The sequence below is a fragment of the Acomys minous genome (genome assembly GCF_964271855.1).
Source record: "Acomys minous genome assembly, chromosome: 4".
Classification (NCBI taxonomy): domain Eukaryota; kingdom Metazoa; phylum Chordata; class Mammalia; order Rodentia; family Muridae; genus Acomys; species Acomys minous.
In genome coordinates, this window is record NC_140486.1 from 81,562,919 (window position 1) to 81,568,751 (window position 5,833).

Consider the following 5,833-nt stretch of genomic DNA (forward strand, 5'->3'; position numbering starts at 1 on the left):
TGTGTGTGTTTTATCCTTTCCACCACCTCTCTTTCCAAATGTATTATTTGGGCATTATTGGAGAGAGAGAGAGAGAGAGAGAGAGAGAGAGAGAGAGAGAGAGAGAGAGAGAGAAACAGACAGAGTGAGTGTGTGTGTGTGTGTGTGTGTGTGTGTAGTGTAGTGTAGTGTGTATGCAAAGGCCAGAGGCCAGATCTTCAGGTGACACCCACCTTTCTGAGAGATGCATAGGTCTGGAGCTCACCAAACAGGCTCTGGTGAGTGTCCAGTGAGCCTCCCCAGTGCCAGGATTATAAAAGTGAGCTAACACGCCTGGACTTTTTTTTTTTTTTGAGACAAGCTCTCTCTCTCTGTGTTAGCTTTGGCTGTCCTGGACTCACTTTGTAGACCAGGCTGGCCTCGAACTCACAGAGATCCGGTGCCTCTGCCTCCCGAGTGCTGGGATTAAAGGCGTGAACCACCAATGCCCAGCTGCCTGGACTCTTTAAAAAGTGTGAGTTCTGGGGATTGAATTTATGTAACCATGTTATTGACTGAGCCATCTTCCCAGATCCTATAATCCTAAGTCACTATGTAGATGTCAAACTCTAAACTCACAGAAATACACCTACTTCGGCCTCTACATGCTAGGACTTAAAGGCATGCACTCCTCAGGTAGCCTCCAAAAAAATTATTTATTAATGAGAATGCAATCATCTGAGCCTGGTCCAGATAAAAAGTTTTGATGTAGAAAATGATCCTAATATAGACAGAAGAAAGATTTGGAAAAACAAAAATGTAACCAAAATAAAAATAACCTTTATATGTAGTGATAACAAAACAGCATCTGAATAGCGTAAATAAACTTCAACTCTTCCCACTTGACATCCCATTTTTGTCACATCTGACAATGGATACCATAAATCATCTCAATAAATCGTATCTTATCAATAAATCACCTCTGATTTTTTTTGGTGGGCACCTGCCTTACACAGCATTTATGAAGTATCCACGTGCTAGTTGAGCTTTTTTTTCTAATACACATTAAGAGAAACCTAAGTGCAATTAAAGTTCTGCAGCACAGCACAGGCGTAGACTGCAAGCTCCTATGATTGTACCCACAGTGCACCTGCAGGAAACCTACTGGGCAGAAAAAGGCAGCTACTTGAGACTCTCGGGACCAATCAGTGGCATGGTGGCTTTGTCCTCGGGGGTCACTGCATATAATGAAGCCACCCTGTGGCTCCAGGATAGGCTGGGATGGTCTTCTCTGGGGTCACGGAGAGGTACCCAGAAGCTCAGACTACCCATCTGTCACACAGCCTTTGTGCGGCTTCCTCCTACTCTCCTGGTTCCAGCTTCTGAGACCACCAGCAACAGAGACCTTCTCTTTGGATGTTCTTTGCACACAGCCCTCCAACAAATCCAAATGCCAATTACAGTCAAAGAGTTAACCTAGGTCTTGAAGACAGAACAGTTTTTAACAAGCTACCCTTGGTAGGACTCCATATTTGGCCACCTTGGTCTCTTTGGTATCTTTGCCTCTATCTCTGTTTTTATCCTGAGATCACTTCCCTTCACTTCCTCTCGCTGCACAGGTGGGGATCCCCTGGTCTCCTGGCACTGACCTCAACCCTGAGGTGTGGGAAAGGAGCTAAGTTCTGGATATTTTCCTTTCCTTCAAGGAACCCTAAAGTTCCCCAACAGTGGGGACACCACTAAATCCCCAAGTTCCCTTTGTCTTTCCACAGTAGGGGAATATCAACTGAGATGACTGAACTTGGCTGTCAACTTGACACAGCTGGGAAAGCAGGAACCTCAGCTGAGGAGCCGCCTCCACCAGACTGGCCTGTAGACGGGCCTAGGTGGTGTTTTCTTGACTGTTAGTTGACACAGGAAGGCCAAGCCCCTATACACAGTGCTACCTCTAGACAGGTGGTCGGCCTAGTGTAAAATAGCTGAATCCAAGTCTGAAAGCAAGCCAGTAAACATCATTCCAAAGTATTTTCTGCTTTGGACTCCTGCCTTGAGGTCCTGCCCTGATTGCCCTTTGATGATGGACTAGATTTCATAGGATAAAATAAACCATTTCCTCCCCCAAGCTGCAACAGAAATAAAGTTAAACACCAATTGTCAAAGCCATCATGGAAGTCATCTTGTCAAATGTCTTCGCATTTTATAGAGAAGACTGAGACCAGAGAAAACCAAGCCGTGAGCTGAGTCAGGGGAGTTCTGTGATGACATAATAGGTCTCCAGCCCTAAACAGGTGTCCTACTTTCAAATTTAAGGTTATTCCATATGCTCTGCCCTTTGGTAAATACTAATCATCTATCAAGATTAAAACAATACTGCTTATAGGAAGTGGCTTGACAAACTATGTCCTGGGGGCAGATCTGCCAAGGCCCTGGTTTTGTAAATAAAACTACATTGAAATGCACTGTGTTGGCTTGTGTGTAGCCTGGTGCTGTTCCCTGAAAAAATGCTGAGGTGTCACAGAGAATGTAGGACAAAGTCTAAAAAACGTTTACTATCCATCTCTTTATAGGGAAGTTTTGCCAACAGATACTGTTACAAAACCAGGAGGAGGGAAACACTTTATTAAAACATCCAGCTTACTATAACTCTTTAGTGAGACTCCTCCAAGGAGACGTAGCACTCGCTGGCTTGCTATGGTTGCTCCTCTGCTGGGCTTTTCACATTGCAGAGGCCACCAGTACATTAGGGTCACAGAGAGCTGAAATATTAGGCAAAAGATAAAGTGAGTCTGTTTTCTTTGAGATGGCTGGTGAGTCTGTTTTCTTGAGATGGCTGGTCTAAGCCATGCTGGCTCTACTGAGGATTTTCCATTAAAAATTAGAGGGTGATCCCTAGGATTTAACCCTGAATATTTCAATAATACTGCACTTACCAGAGTACATTCTGATAACCCATGTGTGTCGGCCGCTCCACATATAAGTTTAGACTTTGATCACACTGAAAGCAGGTGAGCCTGTCTTACCCTTTGTGCTGGATGGTTTTATGTCAACTTGATAGCAAGCTAAAGTTATTTAAGAGGAAGAAACCTCAATTGAGAAAAACGCCTCTATAAGATCAGGCTGCAGGCAAGCCTGTAGGGCATTTTTTAAATTAGTAATTGATGGGGGAGGGCACAGCCCATGGTGGGTGGGGCCATCCCTGGGCAGGTGATCCTGGGTTCTATAACAGAGCAGGCTGAGCAAGCCAATTCGCAGCATCCCTCCACGGCCATAGACTCCTTCCTCCAGGTTCCTGCACTGCCTGAGTTCCTGTCCTGACTTCCTGTGGTGACTGATGACGACGAGCTGTGATGTGGAAGTGTAAGCCAAACAAACCCTTTCCTTCCCAACTTGCTTTTCGATCATGGTGTTTCATCATAGCACTAGAAACTCTCCGACACTCCTTTCTGCATTACAAGTGTAATGGCCCAAAAACACATTGCTGAGCCGTGACTAGAGCTCCCCGATGCTTACCATTGAAAACCAGCATCACTTACATTGTTATTTGACAGCTGGCGGTGTGCATAAATGTGAGCCAGTTTGCTGTGAGGTGGTGGTACATTAATTCAATGCCATGAGCACAGTGTGCCAATCCCTAAGAGATGACTCAGTCTGAAACCACGGTCAAACAAGTGAGTTGCCTTAGAAAGTTCACAGTGTAATGTCTTCTAGCATGGAGAAGTTTGTTAAGCCAACAACGGCCTTACTGACTGGTTCCCCTTGTGCCTGAAGACAAGAATATGTTCTCTGAAGAGCTGAGCTGAAAAGCAAAACTCACCTCAGGAGAAAAGAAAACAAACAGCTCCTTTAGAAGGAAATGGACATTTAGCTGTTAAACTTTTTATCTTCCCCCCCTTTTTTTTCCTTCTAAACTCTTGAAGCCAAAGCCAAGCCAACTTTAATTTGGTTGTAACTCCAACTGTAGAAGTGCATACTGAGGAGTATGTTGTGTGTGGCAATTTTTTATCTATGTCTAGCAAATTCAATGAGACATGTCACAGCAGGGCACGTGGGCATGCGGTTCCTATCACGCCTTAGCAACCTCATCCATATAAATAGTTAACGTGACTCATAGCACACGGACCCTTTGTTATATTCCTGTTCTGCCAGTTAGGTTGGTTCCGCGGCTAAAGGCTTGGCAAGGAAATACAGAAACTCTGGACAACGGGTGTGTAGCCACATAACAGCTGCATTTGAGGGCATTTCTGAACAAGCACAGATGTCAGTAGGGTGGCCACGGTGTCCCAAGCCCTGCTTGCTGACCGAGCATTTTACCCATCATCACGTTGCTGGCCTGGCACACCACACGAGTTATTAACAGCGCCTGACATGAGTTAAGATATTTAACTTTATTCTCCTAGTCTTTCTATTTCAAGTAAAAATAACTGAGAACAAAATACCCCAATGGGAACAGAGTGTAAAATGAGAGAAGACGAAGGTCTCGGGAAGTCACACTATCTTTTCCCACAAGCTTGTCCAGGCGTGCATGGTCTAGGCGCCTTCTGCTTCAGCCACAGGTATTTAGAGCAGGGTGGCTTGGCTTCTGAGCTACCTACCAAGGCCTGGGAGCTGAGTAAGGAAGTCTGATTAAAAAAAAAAAAAAAAACACTTGCTCTTGGTGGTACCAAGCCAAGGCCTGGCTCCAGAGCATCCCTCATTGGCAGATAAGGATGATTCGGATGATGTGACTGCCTCAGTGAAGAGGGCAAGCAGCAACTCAAGTTCAAATGAAGATCTATGGCTGTATAGCTGGATATACGGGGGAGCACCACTGGGGGAGCACTACTGGGGGAGCACTACTGGGTAACTTATAAGCAGAGGAGACGACGATCTCAGGTCATCCTCCATGGTTATTTTTACTTCCCAGGGAAATACAGAAGGAGCTCAGCAGTAAGATACTACACATGGGTACCCAAACTAAAACTATTTGCATACACTCCTCCCTGGTCTAAGTGTGGCTTACAAGACTAATGACTGACGTCATCCTGACAGCACTTTGCACATAATGAAATTTATTCTTTCTTAAATAAAGGTGCCTTTTCCAGAGTTGCCAAGAGGAAAAAGAGAGGCAGAACAATCACAAAACATCCTCTCTTGTCTAGGACATTATTAGGTCGCTGTTTGAGGGTACAAAGAATTAGCTAATTAGCCTGGTACATGCCTGTAGTCCCAGCACTTGGGGGAGGCAGAGGCACGTGAATCCCTGTGAGTTTCGCCCAGCCAAGGCTACACAGAGAAACCCTGTCTTAAAAAAAAACAACAACAAAAAAAAGTTAATGGCCTGGATGCCTTATGAGATCTGGAGTGCTGATACCATGTGGGCTTTGGTTGCTAGGATTATTAATAAACAAAAACAATATGCTGAAGAATAATAAATAGCACCCCACTGCCTTCCCCCACCCCACATGCAACCCCTAGGCAGAGTGAGCCTCATCAGAAATAGGTTTCTGTGCTCTCCTCCCCTAACATTCCAAGATAAGATAACTGTTCTGTGCTGGAAATTCTAGTGCCTAGAAACAACCCCCAGCTCTAGCCTAATTAAACTCCTAATGACCAGACAGCGCTTAGAAACTGTCTACTTTGTAAAAAGCCAAGGCTAACACACACACACACACACACACACACACACACACAAATCATTTTAGTGAAACAAATAAGTTGTTCTAATGTACCTACACTCGTAGGCCCGAGGATGATTGTTTGTGTTTTTGTTAACAGAGTCAGGCGTTTCCAATAGTCTGCAATTGATCCTGCCTCAAATAGTGTCCTGCAGAGTCCTTACTTCTGGAACAATCTACACATCGCGCTGCAGCTATATGTGAAGAAACAGCGTGAACCA

The 5,833-nt window shown here is 44.8% G+C and overlaps 1 protein-coding gene across 4 annotated transcripts in view; it reads right to left on the reverse strand.

The window, feature by feature from the left end:
- Positions 1-5,833, reverse strand: part of HECW2 (HECT, C2 and WW domain containing E3 ubiquitin protein ligase 2) — a 348,102-nt gene that overhangs the window by 31,510 nt on the left and 310,759 nt on the right. The window lies entirely within an intron of this gene.